Below are 26,828 nucleotides of genomic sequence, written 5' to 3'. Positions count from 1 at the left end.
TGGGCACAAAACAATCTGAGCAGTGACCGTACTAAATACCCTAAGTGTGGGCTGGGGCTGCAGATATTGTACATATGATCTATACATGTCCGGTATTAACAGGGTATTGGTCGGTAATAGAAAACATTTTATATAAACAAAAAGTGATCAGTTCTGCATTATCAGCTGCCTCAATTTTACTTGCTATATATCCATCCAGCACTACCAACACAGATTTGTTAAATATACTTCTGACCAGCGCTAGATTGGTTATTGCGAGAGCTTGGATCTCCCCGAACCCTCCTCATACAATGGAATGGTGGGCGCTAGTTAATGAGATCTATACTATGGAGGGCTCAATTGCAAGGAACCGGGGAAAAAAAGCAACCGGGAAGTTTGTTAAAATTTGGGGCACCTTTTTAGAATAGTATATGACTATAGAAGACACTAATGGTAGTAGGCCTCAGGGAATATATCTGTGTTTTTCCACTTTGTCATTTTTGATATAGGAATATACATTATTTTTCCATTTGCTTTTTGTTCTGCCTTATGGTCACATTTGAAGGATGTGTAATGCAAAGAGTCTGGCGTTACTTTATTTGTATTTTGATCTGTACCGTTATTTGATTTTATATTATATGTTTTGTTAAAAATTTATTAGTTGATCACCTTGCCCTGCTTGTCAATAAAGAATTAAAAAAAAAAAACCCTAGGGCAAGTGCTTGCCAGGCAGATTCACATTTGCATAAGCTATATATTTCATTACCTTGTACATTTTACTTGTGCATTTTAATTGTTGTGCAGTGGGAATGAGAAAAAGCAGTGTTAATCGCATTACTTGGCATGCTGTTAATGAAGCAACACAGTCAATCCTACTTCAAAGCCTGGTTACATGGTATTTCCTTCCTCTGGTTGTGTTTGTGTCTTCCTGGGAGCATTACCTCATTACTTGTGTCCTTGCAATGCTTACTTTTCACTCCTGTTTGGTTGAGCACTTTGTGGGAGTTCATGTGTTTTCCAGCTGTCTCATTTGTGTACTCTTCACCCTTTCACCGATCTCAAATTTGCTTTCACCTGTGTGCTTCTCCCCCACTCCCCTCTGTGTTGTACTTACCCTGGTGTGCTTCTCTCATGGCATTGCTTCCTCCCTCTGTGCTTCTTCCTGTTCCACGTTTCGCTCTCTCTCGCCTGAGTGTTTCTGTTCCCCATGCTAGATGTTGTACTCTCTCACCTGTTATGCAGTTCTACCATCACCTTCCATATTCCTTCGACCCAGCCCTCTGTGATGCTTCCCCGCTCACATCCTCCGTGTTCCTTCCACTCCCACTCTCCTTGTTGCTCCCACGCCCACTCTAATAAAAACTGTTTTGCACTACCTTTCTTTTATCAATCATAAAGAAAATGAAACGGAAAAAGGTCATTTTGTAGGTGCATCCATGCGTAGAGCATGTGCCTTTAAATGACATGGCCACAGCATCCGCGTCACTGTACTTTTTTGGGGGTTACCTCTTTAGCCATGCTGCACAACATCGCTAAAAATTAGGGCCAACGTCAATAGATGGTAAAGGTTGAACCTATTGGCTTTGCCAATGCTTGTTTCAACACACTTCACAAGGGTTGAGGGCAGTGCTTAATTTGTCAAAAAAGAAGTGCAGGTTCTGAAAAGTTTGCCAAGGAGGTCACAGCTCACTTCTTCCTCCGGTGAGCCCCACTTTCAACGCTCTCACTGCCTCAGTCTCTATCTTCTAACCTTGATCTGTTGTCTGTCCTTTAAGTCGTTGCTCTAAGTCTATCTTCTGACCTCTCTAATTGTTTTCTATCATCTTTGTCACACCTGGTGTGTTACCTTATTCCCTGTATTTCTGATGTTCCCTCTATTCATTATAGCCCTGCCCTTTTTCCTCTTCACTTTTATCCATGCTCTGTTCTCTCCCCCCCTACTGATTTTGGCTTTTTACTATCACTCTAGCACTGATTAGCTGAGTCTCCGTTTTATCATTTGTCTGCTTTTTTTCCTCTGTCCTGTCCTCTACATCCTTTCATATTATCTTCTCTCTTCTTAATGCTGTCTTCTTCACATCATGGCTGCTTTTTCTTTGTATCTGGTTTGCTCTCCTTTTCTTCTACTTAGCTCCGTCGTATCTCTCTCCTCTCGTGTTGTTTCTTTCTCCTCTTTACTCCTGCTCTCTCTCTCATCTATAACACTGCTGCTGCCTTTGACCCCTGCCATCAGCCTGTACATTTCGCTGCTATTCTGAACTCTGCATTTTCCTGTTGTCATTCCTAAAGTGGAAGATGGTGTGTTTTACTTTCTTACCTACAATGAGTGCAAAAACAAAATGTACACCAAATGAAAATGCTTTTTTTTTGCATATATTAATCAGTGCGGTATGACTGGTTATTATTATGGAACAGACGGCTGCTCGAGCACAGCAATGGTGTCACTGCTAGTGCTGCCTGTAATTAGTAGTTCCAGGGATGGCGACGGCATTGGCATCCACTGCTCAGCTTGCTATGACCCTTCCTGCTACAGCACAGGCATTGTCCCCAGCCGTAATGCTGCCAATACCGGTAAGCGTAGCTGTGGTGCCTTCTGGACTCACGAATGCTCAGTAATTACCATGCTGCGGTGTAGCGTACAGATTCTACAGGTGACGCCATGGCGCACAAAAGTTGTGTTGGTCCACAGCCGCATCGAGCACGTTGAGGATAGCAGCAATGCAGGGCTGCAGGATACGCTACTCTGGCTACGCAGCAAGTGGAAAGTCCACACTTACTTTCGTTTATTCTTCCTCAAGAGCCCTCACTCCCAAGTTCTAAATGCGCTCTTGCAGCTTCCTAGCCTCAACTCCCTCATGAGCCAGCCCCCAGCTACAATTATCCAATGGGAGGCTTAGGATCAGGCAGAGGCAGGGTGCGGCAGACTCGGGGAATAGAATGTAAGCCATAGTTTGTCGATGACTTCTTGGATTTGTGATCGGCGTGATGACATCATCACTAACGTGGCGATACACAATCACACCTGCCTGGACAGGCATATGCTGACCTGTCTATGAACATTTACCAGCCAGTCACCATGCAATGTATGTTATTCTTTTTATTTTGAATTTGAACAATTAATATTGAGACCACCACCTGAAGGGTCAGAAATTGTAACCCCGGCCCTGTGAAAGAAGTGCCGGTGCTGAGCACCTGAAAGCACCTGCTCAAATTAAGCACTGGAAACCAAGAGATTTTCTGCAAGTGGCAAGCACCAAATTTGGTTTCGTCTACCCTTCACTTCGAAACCTTGTGGTGGGCAAGGGCAGCAAAGCGTCAGTGGGGCCCTCGACGGCCAGAACGGACAGTGATTGTGCAACAGAGTGGGATGCCTGGGGCAAGTGCGAAATAATTTCCCTTAGTGAGTGGGGCTGGGAAGTGGTCCTGGTACACGCAAGGCAAAGCAGCAATGTTAGGAGAGTTTCCGAGTAAATCCCATCCTTGGAGCGAGGTGCGGCCATACCGTACCCAGCTGCACTCGTTTATTTTCTGTAGCGCCAGCACTCTTGCTATGTGTGCTTGTGTGTACACATTGTAGCCCCATGCTCCGCTTGTCTTAGATACAAGCACGCGAGCCATCTTTGCCACCGCCTAACCAGGTTCCTCGACGTTTGGAAGTGCTATTGTGTTCGTCTGGGGAGATAAAGTGCGGCTCTTTGAAACCCTCAGTCAAACCAAACCTCTTAGTCTACTGTGCCTAAACTTTCAAGTGCTTGGATTTACTGCCCTGTGTGCGGAGCTATTGTTGAACTCTTGTAAGGCTGTTTGCCTGCTGTTTACTAGCAACTCTGAATAAACACATATAACGTGCCAGAACCGGCTCTGATTAAACAAATGTAACTTCAGTGACAGGTTGGGTCATAGAGACGAGAGAGCTAAAGGTCGAGTGTCATGCAGCAAGATGGGTTGTGATGCACGGCTTCAACCAATCAGGGCTCAGCAGCCTTTGCCTTGTAGAAGGCCTAGATCAGGGGTATCCAACCTTTTGTGTTATAAGAGCTACTTTATTGCCACATAATAATATTTTGTATAATATGCATAATGCTTGTGAAAATGTTGGGTATTTTGCTTGGAGAACATTCTCAATGTCTCCCTGGCCTCTAATTATGTCAGTGTTTTTTTACATTCTTTAAAAGTTTAACTGTAAACAATAAATGAAATATTTCTGCAGAACCCAAAAGAGGGTAGGGTCATAGTTGGAAATGTAGTCTAATGTAACCGACTGGTGGCTTAACAAAGGTGTATTTGAAGCATCGTTTTACGTCACTTAGCAACCAGCACAATTCTTTTACAGTAAAGTTGCATTTGTCATATTTGTGTGTTTTTTTATACGAATAGTGACCTTTCAGGGTCATTATTAGCATTTGTTTTTCAAGCACGTTTGTTTATGGATTGCAAAGTCGTATGGTATATGATTCCTTGAATCTTTGAACGAGAACACACACACGCACACAAACACACACACACGCACACACACCCACACACACACACACACACGCACAGCCACACACGCACACACACACACACACATATATATATATATATATATATGGATATATATATATATATATTTACATATAGTTTGATTGGAAGTATAGTTTCCAAAAGAGATACAGATTGTCTCATGGCAATGGCTGCTTGTTTCTCTACTATAATGGCTTTGATGTGATTTGGGAAGTTACTGAAAGGGAGAGCGGTATTTGGAAGTCATGTGACTGAGTTACTGGAAGTCAAGAAGGTATGGAATGGTTATCTCACCATGGAAGTTTCGGTCTAAGGCAGTACTTTAAATGGGCAGGTACTATATGCTAATGAGTATCTGCACTTCTTTCATTTGAATAAGAGAGTACCTGCACTTCTCAACGGGGTACAATACTCGAATGGGAGAGTGCCAGCACTTTTGAGTGCAACCAGTTGCTATGGCATTATAAGTACCTGTACTTCTGTATTCCCATGTAACTCCTGTTCTAAGGGACGGCCTCGTGGGTGGGCAGGTTCGGACAATATGAGGTATGGATTGGCGACCATTCCTTCAGGTGACTACCTGTTGAAAGAAGCCTCTACTCCAAGACTGCCATAAAGTTACAGGCTTGTCCACCTTTCTGAGATCTGAAATCGAATATTTCCTTTAAATACAGGCGCTAATCCGCAGTGCTAAACCTTGCACCGTTGCACGCTGGGACTTTTTTCATCAGTATTTATTCAGGCTCATACTTTGACACAGAGGATGAAAACATGTAGCCAATTGCTTTCCCTGTGTCCCCGACGTCACATTGCCCCCCCCCCTCTCCCTGGCCCTGTTCCTCTCAAAATCCGACCATGCTGCCCTTTCTCGCCCTGTCTCCAAACACAACCCACCTGAACCTGACTACTCACGATTATATGCAAAGTTGTTTAAATATGCACAATGTACAATTGACCGCCGGTGGCACCAGCTGAGGCTGCGTGATGGATCTGTTTGTTTGATCAACATTCACTTCGAGTCACCAACTTCATGCAGAGAATACCACCCAATGGGAGACAATGGCCTTTGAATGTAGCGACAGCAGGTTTATGTGTCCAAATGTTTGCGCACACTTGGTAGAGTGTTGCAGCCTAGATTTCAAAGGGCTTGAGAAGGGCAGCCCCTCTGATGCTCCCTATTTGTTTACAAAGGGACCCCTCTAAAGATAAGAAGTGGTTTTAAGCCTACGTTGTGAAGGATCTTCAGAGAGGAATGTGCCCAGGATCAACAGAGGCTATCTCTTACAAGCAGCAGCCAGGATTCTTGTTTCAAATGTCCTGGGTTCTAGAAATACTTTGGTGGAACGATATCATTTTCCCCGACTACATTTCCGTTACTCTGGTGCAATCTTGCATAATTTCGAGCATTTTGCATTACTCTTTGTTATTCAAAATGCCCAAAGTTGTGCCCCAGCACGCAATTTCCTTTTCGTTCGAAAATTCCTCACGCAGACGCACGAGACAAACAGAAAGTAAGTGGCTGTTGTTCGCTTCAGGTGTGTTTTAGCGGGTATTTTAAAGCATAAAATGGTCCTCGCGGCAAAAATAGGCCCCGGATACATTTCACATAAACAAAACATGTTGCTATTCGTGTATTTTCACGGAATTTCCCCGACATTACAAAAGGGGAAATTACGCGAATACACCGCCCCCATCTAATGTTTCATTACACTAGTGAAGGCACACTTAGGGCCCACTTATTGACCTATAAAAAGTTAGCAGAATTAACTGTTTTCACCATGTTTATGCCCTTGTCTATTTCTTCTTCGCCAATAGGGTGACCAACTGGCATGGGTGCAAATTCAGGAAGGTGAGTGTAAACATTCAGAAAAAATGGTCAAGATTCAGGACAAAAATTCAGGACAGTAGATTAAAATGCAGGACAAAACTTCGGGACTAAAGGTAAGTTTTACAGACACATCAGTACCATTGTGAGGTGTAAAGTGGCACGCATAGGATGTAGCTAATTGGAACCTGCAGTGCTTAACAAGAGTGCGGTCCTCTGAGTGGCCAACTTTATGTCAGATCGCTTAAAGCATACCATTTCTGTTCAGCTGGTGGTGACTTGCATAGGGGCTGAGTAATGGATAAGACCCATAGTGGGCAGGTCTTGTGTGAGGGTAAGAGCATTAAGCAGGAAAAGGGAGTCATTAATCAGTTTGCATGAGCTATAATTGGCTGCACACTGCTGAGTGTTATGGTATTATTGTGGGTCAGAATGGTTAGATAGGAGTTGACATTACTATATAATAACCTTGCTAGCAGTATATCAGACCTCCTTATGTTACCTGCATACCTGAAATAGTATACTGCTTGGGCTGTTTCATTTCTGTGACCGGCAAACTGCAGATTCTCATTGATGCACATAAGTGTGCTACAGACTAGAAACTGTATACACCGTTAAGGCATAATTAAAGGGCAGAGGGAGGCGCTGTTTTTTACATGCAGAAAACTTTCTATTGAATGGAAGCGATTCCAGCGGTATTCATAGGGCAGCTGCAGGGGCACTAAGAAGAGGTGAACAAAGCCTCATTAACATGTAAATGGTCTTTTAAAGACCTGTAAAGTACTGGGTGCGGCTGTGTGCGCCGGGGAAGCTGCTTCATCCCGGGCTGACACACGCGCAGGGTGAGGTGACAGAGGACAGCAGGGACTGAGGAGGGGGCATGGGGGGTTCGGTTGTGCCCCTTTTGCTAAACATATTGACATTAGCATAAAGAAATTTTGACCATGCTCGGTGCCTTTGCAGGAACTTTTACTGATGGCTTTCATAGTTAATTAAGCTCAACTTCACAGCAGGAATTTTTTCGAAGCCCGGGCAAAATAAGATTTTGCGTTTGGGTACTCCCTTTGCCATGCAATCTGTCGCCAACTTGCAGTTGCAAGCGGCCAGGCAGCTGCCTACAGTGGCTTAATGTATCCAGGGCCTGGTTAATCTTTCAAGTATTGACATCTGAGAAATCGCGTCTGTGGCATGACAACATTTTACATAATATTGCTACAATTTAAATAGCACTGCTTCTTCCGAATGGTGAACTTACTAACCTTTATTCCATTCCTTCAAATTGGTCTGCCTTTTCTGCCCTTTTTTCTCAGCTTCTTTCTATATGTATGAGTGCTGAATGCAAATTGCTGCCTGCCAGAATTAAAGACAATAAATCATATTCCCTGCATTGCCACTTCAAGTGCTAAAAAGATGCTAAAATAATCGGATAGAGGCAGAGACAGGGACAGACAGAAACAGTTTGAGGCGGAGACAGACAGAGACAGACAGTGATAGAGAGAGAGAGACAGAGGGAGAGAGAGACAGAGATAGAGATAGAGACAGAGACAGAGATAGAGATAGAGATAGAGACAGAGATAGAGACAGAGATATAGGCAGAGACAGATTGAGGCAGAGACAGATTGAGGCAGAGACAAAGATAGAGACAGAGACAGAGATAGAGACAGAGAGAGAGATAGAGACAGAGACAGGGACAGACAGAGACAGATAGAGGCAGAGATAGACCAAGACAGACAGAAAGACGGAGAGGGAGACAGAGGGAGACAGGGACAGCCAGAGACAGATGGAGGTAGAGATAGATGTGGGTAGAGACAGATGGAGGTAGAGACTGATGGAGGTAGAAACAGATAGAGGTAGAGACAGACAGACAGTGATAAAGAGAGAGACAGAGAGAGACAGAAATAGAGGCAGGGACAGACTGAGGCAGAGACAGACTGAGGCAGAGACAGATAGAGGCCGAGACAGATAGAGATAGAGACAGACAGAGACAGAGAGAGACAGATAGAGGCCGAGATAGACCAAGACAGACAGAGACAGAGAGATGGAGAGGGAGACAGAGAAAGGGAGACAGGGGCAAAGACAGATAGAGGCAGAGACAGGGACAGGAACAGACAGATAGAGGCAGAGACAGAGAGGCAGAGTAACAGAGAGATGGAGAGGGAAACTGGGGAAGAGTGAGGGAGGGAGAGGGAGGGAAAGGGAGACAGAGGGTGACAGAGGGAGGGAGACAGAGAGAGGGAGACAGAGAGAGGTAGACAGAGAGGGAGACAGAGAGAGAGAGGGAGACGGAGGGAGTCAGGGGGAGATGGAGGGAGGGAGAGGGAGACGGAGTGAGGGAGAGGGAGACAGGGAGGAGACAGAGAAAGAGGGAGACAGAGAAAGAGGGAGACAGCGAGAGGGAGGGAGACAGAGAGAGGGAGGGAGACAGAGAGAAGGAGGGAGACAGAGAGAGGGAGGGAGACAGAGAGAGGGAAGGAGACAGAAGAAAGGAGACAGAGAGAGTGAAGGAGACAGAGGGAAGGAGACAGAGAGAGGGAAGGAGACAGAGGGAGGGAAGGAGATAGAGAGAGGGAAGGAAACTGAGGGAGGGCGACAGAGGGAGACAGAGGGAGAGAGACAGAGGGAGGGAGACAGAGGGAGACAGAGAGAGTGGGAGACAGAGAGAGAGGGAGACAGAGGGACAGAGAGAGGGAGACATAGAGAGAGGGAAACAGAGAGACAGAGGGAGGGAGACAGAGGGAGGAGACATAGGGAGGGAGACAGAGAGAGGGAGACAGAGGGACAGAGAGAGGGAGACATAGAGAGATGGAGACAGAGAGACAGAGAGAGGGAGACAGAGAGAGGGAGACAGAGAGAGGGAGACTGAGAGAGGGAGACTGAGAGAGGGAGGGAGGGAGAGAGAGAGACAGAGAGAGGGAGGGAGAGAGAGAGACAGAGAGGGAGGGAGAGAGATAGAGAGAGGGAGGGAGATAGAGCGAGGGAGAGAGAGAGAGAGAGAGAGAGAGAGAGAGAGAGAGAGAGAGAGAGATGTGTGTATGCAGGGTCTGTTGGCTCAGTGGACAAAGCCATCCGCTGTAGGGGCCTGTGTTCAACCTCATGGTCACAGTTTTTTTTTTGCTCTAGCCCTTTCACTCATCCATCTGTCCTTTTGCCCATCTACTCTCCCTTTCATTCACTCATCCTTCCTTACCTCCACCCTTTCACTCATCCGGCCATCCATTCACCCTTCCACTTATCAATTCATCAATCCATCCATCATTTCACTAATCCATCCACCCATTCACTCGCCCATCATCCACCCTCTCACTCATCAATCCATCCTTTCACTCATCCATCCACCCTTTTACCCATCCATCTGCCATTTTAACCACCCATTCCACTCATACAGCCACCATTTCACCCATACATCTATTTATTTACCCTATCTCTCATCCATCCTTCCACTCATCCATCCATCCTTTCTCTCATTATCCATCCATTCACCCTTTCACTCATCCATTCATTCTTTCACTAATCCATCAAGCCATTCACCCATTTCTTCACTTACTTACTCATCCACCTTTTCACATTAATTATGAGCTGAGCCTGTGTCTACAGAGTTGCTGACAGAAGAGGCCCATCAAGAACTTCACCCCCGCTGTAGCTCCTAAAGCAAGGGGTGCGGCGGGAGAAGGTTCACTATGCCCCTGCACATAGGCAATCTAAAAACTTGGAAGTCATGAGTCATGGATTATGCACAGTGCCAGGATGTGAGGTGACTGTGACAGGGTGTTGTTACCAGGGCTTTAAGTGGGTTGAGAAAACTTGGGGATCTCTTCAAAGGGTGTTTCAGATGTAATTAAGAGCGTGGCTTAAAACACGGTAGCTAAAAATCTGTGCTTAGCATAGTGTGCTGCCCGACTTCAGTTATTGCATCCAGGTATATAATACATTACACCTACAACAAGCCAGGACTATTGACTTTGTTAATGGTTGTTAGTAGCATAAAATAAACTAGCAGCAACTATGGCTTTGTTGTAAATAATATTGAAAAAGCTTCAGTTAAAAAATGATGAGACTGTGAAAGTACTATAACCCCTCCTATTTAACTTCTTTCGCTGGCTTTTTTTCATGAACTGGATTCTGTACATTTCTTCCATCTGGTGAGGTGCAACACTTTTTATAATGTACTGTTAAAAGTGACAAACCGCTTGGAGGCTGTCCCTGATGCAGACAAACCACACGAATTGCCAAAGATTATTTCAAAGGCTTATAAGACCATAGGCAGCAATAGTTTTGGAGTTAAGCCTTTTACTCAAAAGCAAACTCAATCTCAAACTCAACAAAAATCCCAGACTGATAAAGGTGAGCTTCCGGTCTTTCCTATAAAGAACTGGAAAAATAAAAAAACAGGGGCAGCAACAACAGAAGCAAGGTTTGCGTGCAGGTTCACCGACACCTGAGTCTTCTGAGCGTACTTATGACTTGGGCGACCGCGCGAAAATTAAGACTCCTGATAGATTTCAAGTCCCTGATCACATTCTCCTTGTTCTTCACATGACACATTTGGCTCTCAAGTTGGTGGAGGTGATCGTGGCAAAAGTCAACCTGCGCCACAGGGCTGTGATCAGCCTCAACAGTTTAAAGTCAAGGGAAAACATGAGGATCTACCTCGCTTTTGACCCCTGATTCAGAAGAAAAAAGTTGGTGCTTTAACAGCAAGATGCATCTCAGACGGTGCGAATGCGACTCCTGGATTGGACATGGGCAGTGACTATGCTCGACAGCGCAGTGGAGGTTACCATAGTGCAAGATGCTCTGCGTCCCTGTCTGCAGGCGACAGCAACTGATACATTCATTACAGTAGAGACTGCTGACACCCGGGTTTCCCACCTGGATAGACTCTATGAAATTATATTCCAAATTAAAGGCGATATACCTCGTCCAATCAAGGTGGTTTTATGGGAGAATCTAACCTCCTCGTATGACATTTTGTTAGCGGAGGCGTATTGGCCTCAACCCTTTGTGTTAGCCGCTTCCAGAGGGGAAGACGTGATACTTCAGAGTTTTTTGCGTTATGTGTGTCCCTGAGGAGCATGCACAGACTTTCGCAGATGAGTGGGCTCAGGCCCTAGCCCCAGCAGTTTATCTTAATCAGGTGGGTTGGGACATTGATTCACCAGCTTATGAAATACCTTTATGCTCCATGCCACAGCCACAACCGCAATATCCAATCAGACGGGAAGCGAAGGCTTCCGTTTGTGATATTCTAATGCAGTTGGAGTATCAAGGAGTGATTGAATCATGTACATCACCCGTGAATAATCCTCTCTTTACGGTATCAAAACCTGATGGTTCTTATTGGATTGTATTGGATTACTGAAATTTGAATAGACATTGTCACACATTTCGTTGCAGAACACTCACAGCTCTGCGCTGGTGAACAATCTTGTTCGTAAAAAATACAAAACTACACTTGATATTTCCAATGGTTTCTACAGTCACAATCTCGCACATGAGAGCCGTGATTTGACAGCATTCACTGCCGTCAGGAATCAGAAAAATTTTTACACGATTGCCTATGGGGTATAAGAATAGTTCTGGGGCATTTGCGGAATGGATTGTGTCTTTGTTGAACGACATTGACCCTGATGCGTTCTCGTACATAGATGACATTTATTTGATGGACGACGAGCTTATGCCGCATCCGTCCGAGTCGACAGGATTATTTTGTCCTTTGCCGACTATGGATATAAATTTAATTTTGCAAAATTGCACATAGCCCATTTGGCTGTGCTCTTTTTGGGCTATGAGCTCAATAATGAAGGAAAGGGCTTGGCCCCTCACTTTTTGGAGAAATGTGCACAATTGCAACCCCCTTCTACACTGAAGAAACATCAGTCCTAACTGGGATTTTAAAATTTCGGGAGTACATACATTCCCGATTATGCTCAGTGTATCAAACCACTTTATGCATTAATACAACTGACTTTTTCTTCTGCCAGCTGGATTCCGGAACCTACTTCTATTCTAAATTCTTTGCAAACTGACTTGCTTGCAACTAACTACTAGTTGACAGGTGATAACACCATAACACCACAAACCTGGTAATACTTATCGTTTATGGGACAGTGGGATTCACTTACTTGACGTTCAATGAGGGTGACACAATACCTATTGCATACAAATCATATTTACACACTGCTGCTGAAATTCACTTTTCAACTGTTGAAAAAATATTGACGGCAGTACAGATGGCGATTCTGAAGGAACACTCACTGGCGCAAGGCAAACGCATTTTTATGGTCACGCCCTTCCCTGCTTTAGAAGCCGTGACTATGGCGACTGTACCTAACTCGAAATCACTAGATCCTCATTGGATACAATGGGCTACTTCTTTGACATCGGCTGATGTCTCGTTTATCTTTCATCTTTCCTTACAGACACAGGAGCTTTTACAGTATGAACACATTCATCCTCCTCCCTTGTCTCTTCTTCCTTTACATGAGTACAAATGCATCATTTATAGAGATGGCTCGGTTCAACTGGCCACGGATTCTAAACATGCTTATTCCGCTGCTTGTGCAATTGTTGCTGGCTCAATAGTTAATGGAGAGTTTAAGTCTCCCATTGTGCACACTCAGGCACTTGGAGACTGTATGGCACAATTGGCGGAGCTGCGTGCTGTTGTACTTGCTCTCGAGTTTGCCTATCCAAATGTGAATACTCTTATTGTGTGCGATTCTTATTACTGTGTCCAGTCTTTTAATGACAACTCATTCTTTTGGTCTCTGAATGACTATTGAGATTCTAAAGGCAGCGCAATTAAGCATAAAATGCTTTGGGTGTGAGTGGCAGATCTTAAACAACGTCTGCCCCTCACACATGTTATACATACTCTTGGCCATCAGCGTGTGGGAGCACATGCTCTTGGTAATTCTTTGGCTGATGAAGCGGTCAGGTCTGCTGCAGCCACATGTTCCGTAGCAGCAGTTACAAGATCCATGACTAAAATAGATAATGATATTTTGACAGCAAAAGCTGCAATAAGGGAGGGTACTGCTTATCCTCAGCGTTTACCTTCAAAATACTCTTATCACATAACTCCCGAACAGGTTCCTTATGCTTTGATTCCTTTGGTTCGGGATCAGATGGTTCCCAACATGGACCGCAGACCTACCTTGATCAAAGCAGCACACAAAGGCATAGCATCTCCGCATGTCAGTGTATCGGCGACAGTCTCTATTTTACAGCAACATTACTAGTGGCGCGGTTTATATAAACAGACCAGTAATTATGTACTTTCTTGTGACATTTGTCAGCAAATCAAGCTGTCTACGGTCACACGCCCACCCCAAACACAGCTATGTATTTCTAATCAATATTTTGTCTGTATCTATCTTGATCTCTGCGGTCCTCTTTCTTCTGATGCTGCGTATAAATATATATTTGTTGCAGTTGATTCGTGCACTAGATTCCTTTGGGTTTGGCCACAACACAGTGTTGACGCTCAAAATGTCATCAGGGATTTGAGTGTCTTTGTCAGGATTTTTGCTTGTGGTACCTTCCATTCTGACCAAGGTCCAGCGTTCGCCTCTAAGGAGTACAAGGATGCAATGAAGTCTTTGGGGGTGCGGGTGTACTTTTCTTCTCCCTACAGGCCTGAGGGCAATAAAATTGTGGAGCAAATGAACCGTGACTTAAAGCAATCCTTGACAGCTAGAGTCTTAGGTACTGGCAGGAACTGGCTTGCCCACTTGTATGGGGTTCACCGTGCACTTAGTAATCTCCCTAGACGATCTCTGGGTGGGTGGACCTCATACGAAATGCTCTTCAGCATAAAAATGTTTGTGCCAGATCTAGATGGTCTAGACGTTGTGCCGACTGCCACAACATTTGACGTATTAAATCGTTCTACTGTGTTACAGGATCTACAAAAGACACATGACAGCTATGCAACTGAACATTTACCCTCTTCCAGTGATGCAGTATGGCTAATTCCAGTAGCCGGTTGGCTTCCACCAGTCAGAGATCTGGTACGAGAAAAGTTGGAGAACAAAAAAGAATTTGGGGCCGTATGTATCAAACTCCCTTTTTGCGATTCCCAATTTGCGATTTTTCACGAATCGCAAATTAAGAATTGCAAAACGGTATGTAAATAAAAAATCGCAAATAAAAGCGATTCTGTAAAAATCGCTATTTTCATTGCGACATTTCAAATAGCGATGACTTATTCCAAAAAATCGCAAATTTGCGAAATTCGCAAATTAGAGAATCGGAAACTCAGGTGCAGCTTGATGACATCACAACCAGGAAGTGTGACTACCCATGCTGCACCTGAGTTTCAGAAGCACAGTGAGAGAGTAGGAGTGGAGGTGAGGGATCTCGTCATTGCAACAAACAATAGCAGACACTGGAGACATGGCCAGCCAGGACAAACAGCAGCAGGGGGAGACACAGAGAAAAAGAAAACAAAAGTTTTCTGAAACTGAGCTGGAGGTCCTTATTCGGGAAATGGTCATTAGCCACAAGCACCTCTTTGGAAAGAAGTCACTGCGGGTGCCTGAGACACGCAAGAGGAGGATTTGGGCTGATATCCAGCACAAAGTAAACGCAATTGGCGTCACCCACCGAAGCGAGGAAGATCTCAGGAAGCGCTGGTAGGATATGCACCAGTGCTCCAAGGAAAGGGTCGCTGCCAGGTTGGAGCAGGCCAAGAAGACCGGTGGTGGGACCTCTACTGCCACCGCCTCCACACCACTAGAGGAACTGGTTGAGGGGACCCTACTTCCAGAGAGTGTAATGGGCGTGGTAGACCTGGACAGCTCCGAACCCCCGGGACCAAGACAAGGTACGAAGCATGCCATCACACCCATGATATCCCCCTACTACCCCCACACACCCAGGAGAGACCCAGGGATACAATAAAACTGAAAGTCCAGTGGAGGTACACAAGCACACTCAGCAATGCATTATGGGAAATGTAGTCACATGCACATTACAGTGGAGCATTGACACCCATCCAGTCCCAAACAGTATGTGCGCATCAGAAAAGGCAAAATACAGACAGACAGGACCCATGTAACTCCAAACAGTGAAATTTAATGCATGACAAGTGGAAGTCAGTACAGAAAATTAATGTGTGCATTTACGTCCACAGCACCATCAGAATCACAGGCAACAGTCAGTGGAGGCGAGAATGAATCCCCTAACCCAGAGGCAACAGGGCAGGAGGAGGAAATGGAAGAGGAGGGCAGCCCAGTAATCCCTCCAAAACGCAGCAGGCGGTATGTAGTGCCACCACTGCCCCTACTGGAGGAGGAAGCCCAGGACACCAATGGCGATGTCCAACCAGTCCCGGGACAGCCAGAGCCACAACACCGTGCTCAAGCACGTGCTAATCCGATCCCACCAATTCCATCCAGGCATCCACCAGTGCAGCAGTCCCAGGAGAGTACACAGTCTTCGGAGGGCTGGAGAGGCACATGTTGGAAGTCCAGCGCCTGCAGGCGAGAAACATTAGATCATTACAGAGGCAAATGAGGGTTGGCTTCATGGGAATGACGGGTGCCCTGGAGGCACTCTGTGCTGAACTGAGGGCGGATCGTGCTGCTAGACGCAGGGATATGCATCACATAGACCTCTACACCAGGGCGGCCAACCACCTTTCCTCAGCAATCAGTGTGCTGTCAAGGCGCAGCATCAGTATGCAGCATAAGGTGGCACACAACAGCCAGGACGTGGTAAGGGTCTTGGTATAGGTGGCATGTGCTGTGGATGAGCTGCGGGCAGCTTGCACTACTGGCTTAGGAGTCCTCACTGCAATAGATGAGGACACCCAATCTGGCAGGAGCAGCATTACACCCCCCCGGATAGGTGCCGTAGTGGGCAAAACAGTAGGGCTTCTGGGACAGGTGAGGAGGGCACTGTGTACCCCAAGCCAAGGGCTACGGGCCGACAGTGCCGCAGTTGAGGTGCTCAAACTTGGACAAGGAGATGGGTGCATCAACCCAGTGTACATGACACTTGCTCCTGATTGTTCATTCGCAATGTGATCCTAACATGTGCTGGGCATTGGACAATTCATTGTGTGCTATACAGGTTGTGTGCTGTCATTAATCCTGAAGTAAAGGAAATAAAACACAGTCTCATAATTGATATTTAGCATTGTGTCATATTTTCTTACCTAGAAATAGTTCTGTGTAATCTCATCTCGCCTCTGGCGCCCAGCAGCTGCACCAATTGCACCGGCTGGCATGTGTCCTGGCGCTGGCACCTCCTCATCTGATGAATGTGATGCACTGAGCTCCACTGGTATGCCTTTCATGGTGGCGATGTTGTGCAGCATGGCACATGCTACCACTATCTTGCAACAGGTCTGGCGGCTGTATTGTAGTGCCCCTCCACTCTTGTGTAGGCATCTGTAGGCATCTGAATCTGCTCTTGAGTATACCGAAGGTCCGCTCAATGGTACATCTGGTTGCTATGTGGGCACTGTTGTACCTCCACTCCCCAGCGTTGGCAGGATTAAGGTAAGGAGTCAGTATGAATTCACGGACCGCATCCGCACTGTCACCTGTGGGGTGGGAGGAATATGGTTAAACACTGTCCTGCCAATGCTGTCCTTTACTAGTGTGTCCTTTGTACAAATGCATTTACCTAGTAGGTGTCCTTCACCAAACTCCCCACTTGTGTGTCGATGGTGTATCCCACTGTGGTGGAAGATGAAAGAGTTGTGCGTGCTGCCTGGGTATTTTGCGACAATGTTGGTGATGATGAGCTTAGCATTACACACCACCTGTATGTTCAGGGAATGGTAGGATTTGCGATTCTTGAACACATACTCATTCTGGGAGGGGGTGATATGGCGACAAGTGATCAATCTATACATCCAATGACGTGAGGAAATTGTGCAATTTGATAGAACTCCTGCTTCGTCTGGTCTAGTGCCTGTGGTGTGCTGGGGAAGTGGATGTGGTGATGCAGCCTCTGCACCATGGCATCAAGGAACGCGTGGAAAAAGTGCAACAATGCACTCTGTGAGACCCCTCCTGCTGAGGCTATCACCCCCTGGAAGCTACCTGATGCCAAGAGGTGCAGTGAGCACAGGACCTGGATGTGGGTGGGGATGGTGTGTGTCCTGCATGTGGGGTGTTCAAGAATAGGTTTCAATCAATCAATCAGGAGTTTGTTAAAGCGCGACTACTCACCCGTAAGGGTCTCAAGGCGCTAGGGGTGGGGGGGGTTAGGGGGTGCAGGTTCCATTCCATCAAGGAGGGGGTCTGTCGAAGAGCCAGGTTTTGAGGTTTCTTGTGAAGATGGGGAGCGATGTTGTCTGTCTGAGGTGGAGCGGAAGGGCGTTCCATGCTTTGGCCGCGAGGAAGGAGAAGGAGCGGCCTCCCGATCTGGTCTTTCTGGTGCGGGGGACCACAGCGTAGGAAAGCTGGGCTGATCGTAGGGTCCTTTGGGGTGCGTGGAATTTGAGTCGGCTGTTCAGGTATGCTGGTCCGGTGCCGTGGAGGGCCTTGTGTGCGTGGGTGAGCATCTTAAAGGTGATTCTCGCCTCGACGGGGAGCCAGTGGAGTGTGCGCAGGTGCTGGGAGATGTGGCAGTGTTTTGGCAGGTTGAGGACCAGTCTTGCGGCGGCGTTCTGGATGTTCTGTAGCTTACGGATGAGGTTTTTGTTTATTCCGGCGTAGAGTGCGTTGCCGTAGTCGAGTCTGCTGGTGACCAGGGCGTGAGTGACTGTCTTTCGGTGTTCGAGGGGGATCCATTTGAAGGTCTTACGAAGGAGGCGGAGGGTGTGGAAGCAGGAAGATGAGACAGAGTTGATCTGGCGGTCCATTTTGAGCTCGGAGTCCAGGATGATTCCCAGGTTGCGTGCGTGGTCTGTGGGGGTTGGCGGGTTTCCGAGGGCGGTTGGCCACCAGGTGTCACTCCAGGCATCGGGGTTTGGGCCCATGATGAGTACTTCTGTTTTGTTGGTGTTTAGTTGTAGGCAGCTGTTTTTCATCCATTTGGCGACGGCTTCCATGCCTTCTCGAAAGTTGCGTCTGGCGGTGTTGGGCTCGTTGGATAGGGAGAGGATGAGCTGGGTGTCGTCTGCATATGACACGATGTTGAGTCCGTAGGTTCTGACGATGGGGGCAAGTGGAGCCATGTAGACGTTGAAGAGCGTCGGGCTGAGGGAGGAGCCCTGGGGGACTCCGCAGGTGATAGGTGTGTGGTCCGAGAGGAAAGGGGGGAGTCTGACCTGCTGCGTCCTGCTGGAGAGGAAGGAGCAGATCCAGTCGAGGGCCTTGTCCTGGATTCCTGCATCGTGGAGTCTGCGTATTAGGGTGCGGTGGGAGACTGTGTCGAACGCCGCTGATAGGTCGAGGAGGATGAGGGCTACTGTTTCTCCTTTGTCCAGTAAGGTGCGGATGTCGTCTGTTGCGGCGAGGAGGGCGGTTTCCGTACTGTGGTTTTTTCTGAAGCCGGATTGGGAGGAGTCGAGGATGTTGTGTTCTTCAATGAATGTGGCGAGTTGGCTGTTGATGGCTTTCTCGATGACTTTCGCTGGGAACGGGAGCAGGGAGATGAGTCTGTAGTTTTTGAGGTCGGTGGGGTCCGCTGAGGGTTTCTTTAGGAGGGGGTTGACCTCGGCGTGTTTCCAGTCGTCGGGGAATGAGGCGGTCGCCAGGGAGCGGTTGATGGTTTGGCGGAGGATGGGTGCGATGGTGTTGGCGGCTCTGTTGAAGATGTGGTGGGGGCAGGGGTCCGTGGGGGCCCCTGAGTGGATTGACTTCATTATCTTCAGTGTGTCTTCAGTGGTGAGGGTTGTCCAGTCATCAATCGCTGGTTTCCGGGTGTCGGGTGTGGTTGGTGAGGGTTCAGTGTGTTGGTTGTCTTCGTCGAAGTTGTCGTAGATGCTCTTAATTTTGTGGTGGAAAAAGATGCTGAGTTTGTCGCAGAGGTCTTGTGAGGGAGGGATGTCGGTAGACTCGCTGGTGGGTTGGGCGAACTCCTTGATGATGCTGAAGAGTTCCTTGCTGTTGTGTGCGTGGGTGGAGATTCTGTCTTCAATCGCTTTTTTCCTCGTTTCTCTGATGAGTTGATGATGGGCGTTGGTGGCGGCTCTGAAGTTGTTGTGGGCTTCTGTGGATTTGGTGTTTCTCCAGGCCTTTTCGAGGCGGCGGCATGTGCGCCTGGACTCTCGAAGTTCGGTGGTAAACCATCTGGCTTTCTTGGCACGGGTATTGTTGTTTTTCTTGAGGGGGGCTATGGTGTTGGTGCTGTCCGAGATCCATCTATGCAGGGTTCGGGCTGCGGTGTTGGGGTCGTCGTTTTCCGCGATGGTTGGGGTGGAGTTGTTGAGTGAGGAGGTGAGCTGGTCATCGGTGATTTTGGTCCAGTTTCTTTGTGGAAGCAGGTGCTGGTGTCTGTGGATGGTGGGTGTTCTGAAGGTGAAGTGGACGCAACGATGGTCGGTCCATGGGAGTTCGGTGGTGTGGCTGAAGGTGATGGAGTTTCCTGTAGTGAAGAGGGGGTCGAGGGTGTGTCCTGCTGAGTGCGTGGGCTCGGTCACGATCTGGCGGAGTCCAATGTTGTGGAGGTTGTCCAGGAGGGATGTGGTGTTGGGGTCCAGTTGATTGTCGAGGTGGAAGTTGAGGTCTCCCAGCAGGGTGTAGTTGGTGGATGCGATGGCCTGCGGGGAGATAATGTCCGTGATGGAGTTGGCGAAGGGTCCGCGGGGTCCAGGGGGTCGGTAGATGAGGGTTCCTCGGAGGGCGGCAGTGGGGCTGGCCAGTATCTTGAAGTGAAGGTGTTCCATCAGTTCTGTGGACTCGTCAGGGAGTGTGCTCAGGCAGAGGCTGGATTTGTGGACGATGGCGATTCCTCCTCCTGGGTGGATGGGGCGGTCCTTCCTGGAGATCTTGTATCCTTGGGGGATGGCGATGGCGATGTCCGGTCCCGAGGTGGTGTTGGTCCAGGTTTCGGTGAAGAATGCTACGTCTGGGGTTGTGCTGTCGAGGAGGTCCCAGATTTCTGTGGCGTGTTTGTGGAGGGATCGGACGTTGAGGAGGATGCATTGCAGGGTCTTTATTTCAGTGGTGTTCTTGTGGGTGGGTTGTGCTGGATCCGTGTTCTTGGCGGTGCTGCAGGTGCGCCGGCAGCGGTGACAGCTGAAGGGTCCATGGGTGTCGGCTGGTGATGCTAGCTTGCAGTTGTTGTTGCAGCCTGGGTTGAGTGCGTGGAGTGCTGCTGGGTCGTAGCGTTGGCGGGGAGGAGGTCCAGGGTTCCTGGTGCTGGTCGCGGACGGGTCGCAGACGGGCGCAGACGTGCTTGCCTTTGATGCGCCTTCGGTGCACCAGCGGCGCGCCCGCAGCCCGCGGCCGCTGCGCGGCCTGGCCGCCATTAAGTAGGGGTCGGGGAGGGCTGGACAGCTGGGAGGCGGGAGCGGGGAGGGGCGCTGGATTGGGCCGGTTGTGCTGGGGGGGGAGGGGCCGCGGGGGCAGCAGCGGCGGGGAAAGGTAAAGGGAGGAAAGAAGGGATAAAGAAAAAAGGGAGAATAGGCAGAAATAAGGCACAAAAGAGCAGAGATGCAGAAAAGTGAAAGATAGAAAGGGAAAAAAACGAGTGAAAACGAGAGGCAGAGGGAGAGAAAGGGAAAATGGGCAAAAATAAGGCACAAAAGAGCAGAGGTGCAGAAAGGTGAAAGATAGAAAGGGGAAAAAAACGAGTGAAAACGAGTGAAGGAGCAGAGGGAGAGAAAGGGAAATGGGCAGAAATAAGGCGCAAAAGAACAGAGGCGCAGAAAGGTGAAAGATAGAAAGGGGAGAAAAACGAGTGAAGGAGCAGAAAGAAAGAAAGGAGACAGAGGTCCACTGGACCACCAGGGATGAGGCGCAGGGAAACCTGCGGGTGGAGGAGGGCCTCGATCACCAACACTCAAGAGTGCAGGGGGAGGGGCACCTCACTTAATGGTGGAGCTGCGAGGGTGGGAGAGCAATTTCACTGACAATGAGTCAGTGGTCTTGCTCGCCTGTCCCCGCAGTGGCCGCCATTAAGTAGGGGTCGGGGAGGGCTGGACAGCTGGGAGGCGGGAGCGGGGAGGGGCGCTGGATTGGGCCGGTCGTGCTGGGGGGGGAGGGGCCGCGGGGGCAGCAGCGGCGGGGAAAGGTAAAGGGAGGAAAGAAGGGATAAAGAAAAAAGGGAGAATAGGCAGAAATAAGGCACAAAAGAGCAGAGATGCAGAAAAGTGAAAGATAGAAAGGGAAAAAAACGAGTGAAAACGAGAGGCAGAGGGAGAGAAAGGGAAAATGGGCAAAAATAAGGCGCAAAAGAGCAGAGGTGCAGAAAGGTGAAAGATAGAAAGGGGAAAAAAACGAGTGAAAACGAGTGAAGGAGCAGAGGGAGAGAAAGGGAAATGGGCAGAAATAAGGCGCAAAAGAACAGAGGCGCAGAAAGGTGAAAGATTGAAAGGGGAGAAAAACGAGCTCCTCAATTAATTCAAGGAGCTCCTCAATTAATTCAAGGATGCTCTCTTCATCCAGCCTGTAGTTTGTATGGATCTCCTCCTCAGTCCGCTGGAACAGGGTTATGCGCGCACAAGAGATCCTTTCCTGGCGTTTCCTTCTCTGTGCAGCAGCTCTGAGTCGCAGCTTCCTGGCTATCACATACAGCCCAACCATTGTGAAAAAAATATGTTGCATTGTGGGCCTCCTTAAATAGTTTGCACCTGGTTACCACTTGCTCAAAATTGTGTATTTCGTCAAATCGCAAATTGCGATTTTTTCATGCATTCCGTTTTGCGAATTCGCAAATTGCGTACCCAACAATTGCGATATGCGCTATTGTTGGGCCACAATTGGAGAATTCGCCGAATAATCGCTAAGTAGTATGAATCGCAAATTTGCTAATCGCTGATTTTGCCATTAGCAATTTTGCGCACAGAATGTGTCTCTTACATAGGAAAGCTGTGTTTTGTGATCGCAAACACCGTTTTTTTGCGATACGCAGTGTATGCGATCGCAAAACTGCTTCATACATATGTCCCTTGGTCCCTTTTATCGTGCACCGGTTCCAGTGCTTGGACTGAAGGGTACTCATACAGTTATTTTACCACCTTTACCTGGTCGCAAGGACAACAGATACATTTCAGTGAACAATGTCAAGCTACACCATGTTGCCGATTCTAAATAGTGTCACACTTGCAGTTTTGTGCAATGCAAATTCATTGGATCCACTGACTTCATCATCTTCCACTGGTCCTCGTAGGGTAAGAAAATTACGGACACTATTATTGACCTTTCACCCATCCGACCTCTATCTTCTACTATGGATGTCGAGTATATATATCATCCTGAAGAGTCCATGAGTGAGGTGCCGAACAGTCCTGGAGAACATCAAGCGGACCCAACACTTCCAACTCTGATTAATCGACCTACGAGTGGCTACTATGGAGATCATGCCAGCCTCTCTTACGGCTCGTCCTCGACATCCCGTTTGGCAGACCCACCGACTAAATTAAGTATTTTTTTCTCTTGGTTCAAAAAGACTTACCTGGTACCTCCATGGACCTACATTTGGTTGGTGCTTATCCTGATTTACCGCTTCATGTCAATTGAATTTGTGACAGTGTTCTTTTTGCTAATCAATGGTCATTACTTTCCAGAACGCTCTGAGGTAAACTTGGTTGATGTAATTCTGGACCTTCTTCCATCATCACATACCATGAAACGTGATCAGTCTCATGTTCACATTTCAGCATTCCCAGTTGCAGATGGCATCGTTTGGGACAAAGTAGCTTACGAAATTCACAGTCCGAACGAGGTATGTAGGGTACCATACGTGTTTCGCGTCTCTTTAGGAGATGTGGTGACATGGGACATACATTCTGATGATTGGATGTGCAAGCAGTACATGCATTGTTTTCAGATTTGAAGTATTATGCTGCTTTGGATGTTGAGGATTTGTATTTAAATATCGCCAACTATGGGGATCTAGGGCCATATGTATCAAGATACCCATTTGCGATTTGCGATTCCCAAATAGCGATTTTTAAGAAATCGCTATTTGAGAATCGCAAATGGGTATGTATGTACAAAATCTCATTTTTTATGCGATTTCTTAGAATTCCTTAATTGCGATTAGTCAATTGGGAATCGCAATTAAGGAATACTTTCCCATTCATTTCTATGGGCCCGGAGGCCCATAGGAATGAATGGGAAGTTATTCTCAATTTGGGATTCGCAATTTGCTAATCGCAAATTGAGAATAATTTCAGGGCTGCAGGGGTGTCCAAAGGACACCCTGTTGCACCCCTGAAATATGCATGGGTGCACATGTGGCGCATGTGCGTCATGTATGTGCGTCACATGGCACTTGCAAAAATGCAAAAATGTGCATTTTTCAAGAAATTCGCAACTTAACACTGCGATTCCTTAAGGGCATTTTGCAAATTTTTTTGGCTACACACATTGCATTTAAGGAATCGCAAAATTTCACATGAGTACGGGCTGCTTTCGCGTTCTCTGTCTTTCTTGGAGTTTAGTCTGAACAAGATGTGCAAGGTCGATCAAAAATGCCCTTCTAGTCAGTCCCTAGCATTTAGACATAACATGCTACACACAGCTTCAGTACTGAAGACTCGTGCTTTGATATTGTGTTGTTGCATGTTGTTTTAACACACTTGGAGTAAGCCGTTCCATGGAGAAGAGCTCCGATGTTCCGATGATGTAAACCTTATATCCAGGCTTTAAGGTATGGGGTCTGCTGTCAAAGCACAGAGGCCGTCCTTTTTATAAAATAAACTTCTTCTAGCCAAAGGGAGAGTGGTTTGGCCTAAAAGCCCTTATTTTCACAGTCTTTATAAATACCTTCTCCCTTTGTATTCTAAGGAATTGTAACAATGCTAACTGTGCTGAGTTTATGCATTTTGCTGCTAGTAGTGACACATATACTGTATTGTAGAGCACAATAGTTAAAATAAATATTTTGAACTATTTCAGTGACTCTGCCTATTTTCATTGTGGACAAGTATGAGTGAGTGAGTGAAAAAATAAGTTTTGCTCCCGCGATTCCTGAGAGAGTCGGGAGTGTTGTGTTCTGGGTTGTCTAATCATTTGTAGCTCTGTGATCTTTGTAGCAGAACGAATGAGACACTATAGCTAGTCGGTTTGGGATTTTGGGTACTGATGTGGTAGGTTGGTACACCCCTATTCACTGAGGTCCTGTTTTCCTGCGCATAGTTGTGTGTATGTGCAGAATCCTTGCAACACCATATCATTGGATTACAAAAAAATGCAACACAACTCTCCAGACGGCCTGTTGCAGCTCATGACGAGGTGGGCATTAGGGGCTTGAAGATGAGAATGGGAAGAGGCCTGCAAGTGGTTGCGATAAAATCCATGTCCAGACTCACCCAGTTCCACATCCTGAGCCACTCATACTTCTCAAGGACGTCACTATTTAATATTGAAAGGAGCACATAAAATGTGTCTTTGGAAGGTTGTGGGCAGGTGGGAACCTTTTTTCTCACCCGGTCGGCCTGACCAGCAATACAGTCATACTGTACGGAGCCTGCAGATTGTATGTCCCGGGTGGGAGGAGTGGGTCTTGATGACTCTGCAAAAAGATATGTGTTATTAGGGGATGAGTCAAAAGTCCCAAAATACCATAAAATATGAACGGTCCATGGCCTGAGTTTTGCAGAAAGAAATATTGCTTGAGTGTGTTGCCCAAGGACCCTCCAGATATTGAGGATTGGAAAAGAAACAAGAACTGGAGTATGCTGGCTGAAAAAAGTGAAATACACAGGTAGGGGTTCTTTCAAAAAAAGGGGTAAAATCTGGAATAATTGAGAATTATTTCCTGACCTGGATTCCATCGGCTGCTTTGCTGATGCACATCAAGGGGGTGCGGGGGGCAACAGAATGTTGGTTGTGTGGAGGTGGGCGGGGCGTCTTTGCGCTATCAAGCTTACCAAAGGATGTGATAGAGTCTGCGCTCTGGATGGTGAAATAGTTTTATTTTCTGTTTGCAGCATCACTAATAAAAATATGTTTATAAAAAGATCTATGCACTGAAAAAACAAAATAACAAAGTTAAAACTTATTTACAAATTAAAAACATATGCCTACAATGCTTCCTACCCTTCTGTATTACAAATCGAAAAACTCACCAACAAATTCGAAATAATACTAAAAATAAACAAATAAAGAAATAAAAATATGGTAAAAATAATAAAATGAAACAAATAAATTAATCCAAAAAATAAAAAAATGCATAATAAATAACCTAATTAATCAATGAAAATAAAAAATAAGATGTATCAAAATTCAAGTAAATAATTTATTTGTGAAATAAATTACATATGTAACCTAATTATAAAATCAATCATTAACAATGAATAAACAATTCATGAAAATGTACAATGTATATTAAAAACAATTCCAACTCCCCCCCAATCCCCTACTAATCCAACAACCCGCTACTAAAGAAAATAACACAAAATCTAAATGAATTCTTTAAATATATTACCAAAGCAAAAAAACTAGTAAAAATAATTATAAATAATTAACAGTAAAATAATATTCTTATAACATACAAACTAATAAAACATTACAAATTAATTAAAATATGTTATATATATATAACAATACTAAATAAAATAACATTTAAGTTAAAAAAACAATATTCTTGCATGCAATTTTGTCTCATGATATTCTTACCATCACAATATTTTTGACTCAATATTTATGTTCAATAATATTTTTGATACATTATTAACATTGTATACCATATTTTCAGCACCCAAACTGAAAATGTTTCTGTCATGCTAGCAGTTTTCTGCCCGCAAGTCAAGAATATTTTGAGGGATTTTAATACAAGATCAACAGCTTTACGGCGGTCGTGCACAAGTGTGGCATTCAGGAGCTGCTGGTGACCTTCCAAAGTGCTGTGGTGAGCAAAGTGGCCCACCGCCTCCCAAAAAACGAAAACAGATTTTCCCTCCCCACAAAAGCCCAAACTAAAAAAAACCTCCCTCAAAAGCACAAATATAAATACCCCTCTCCAACATAAAACAAACTAAAGTACATGCATTACACATTTTATTTTACTTAAATCAAATCAAATTAAATTGTTCTTACCTAAGGGGTCTGCGTCCTCCTTGCTTTCCTTCGGAAGACTGTGGCACGAAGAACCCCCTAACCAATCCTGACCCTGCTCTCATGCTGCATGAGAGCAGCACCAGTATTGGATGGATGGGATTGGCTTAACGCTCCTTCAAGCCCTGGAGGCCTGCGCTTAGTCTCAACCCAGCTATCAAGGGGCCTTAATACGAGTTTTGGTGGTCTTGGAGTGGGCGGCATGCTACCGCTCCAGGACCGTCGAAACTGCCACCCCCAACCCACCATTTTACTAGTCTTGAGGGCGGGCTGCAGGGCTGTCCCACAGCGGTGCTGTTTAAAGGCTCATTGTAAGCCTTAAACAGTACCACCGCAGGACCACCAGTGCACATTCCTGCAAGGGAAGGAATGTACCATGTCAATCATTGATT

This window comes from Lissotriton helveticus, chromosome 4_1 (assembly GCF_964261635.1).
Source record: "Lissotriton helveticus chromosome 4_1, aLisHel1.1, whole genome shotgun sequence".
In the NCBI taxonomy this organism is placed as follows: Eukaryota; Metazoa; Chordata; class Amphibia; order Caudata; family Salamandridae; genus Lissotriton; species Lissotriton helveticus.
This window is presented reverse-complemented; position numbering follows the sequence as displayed.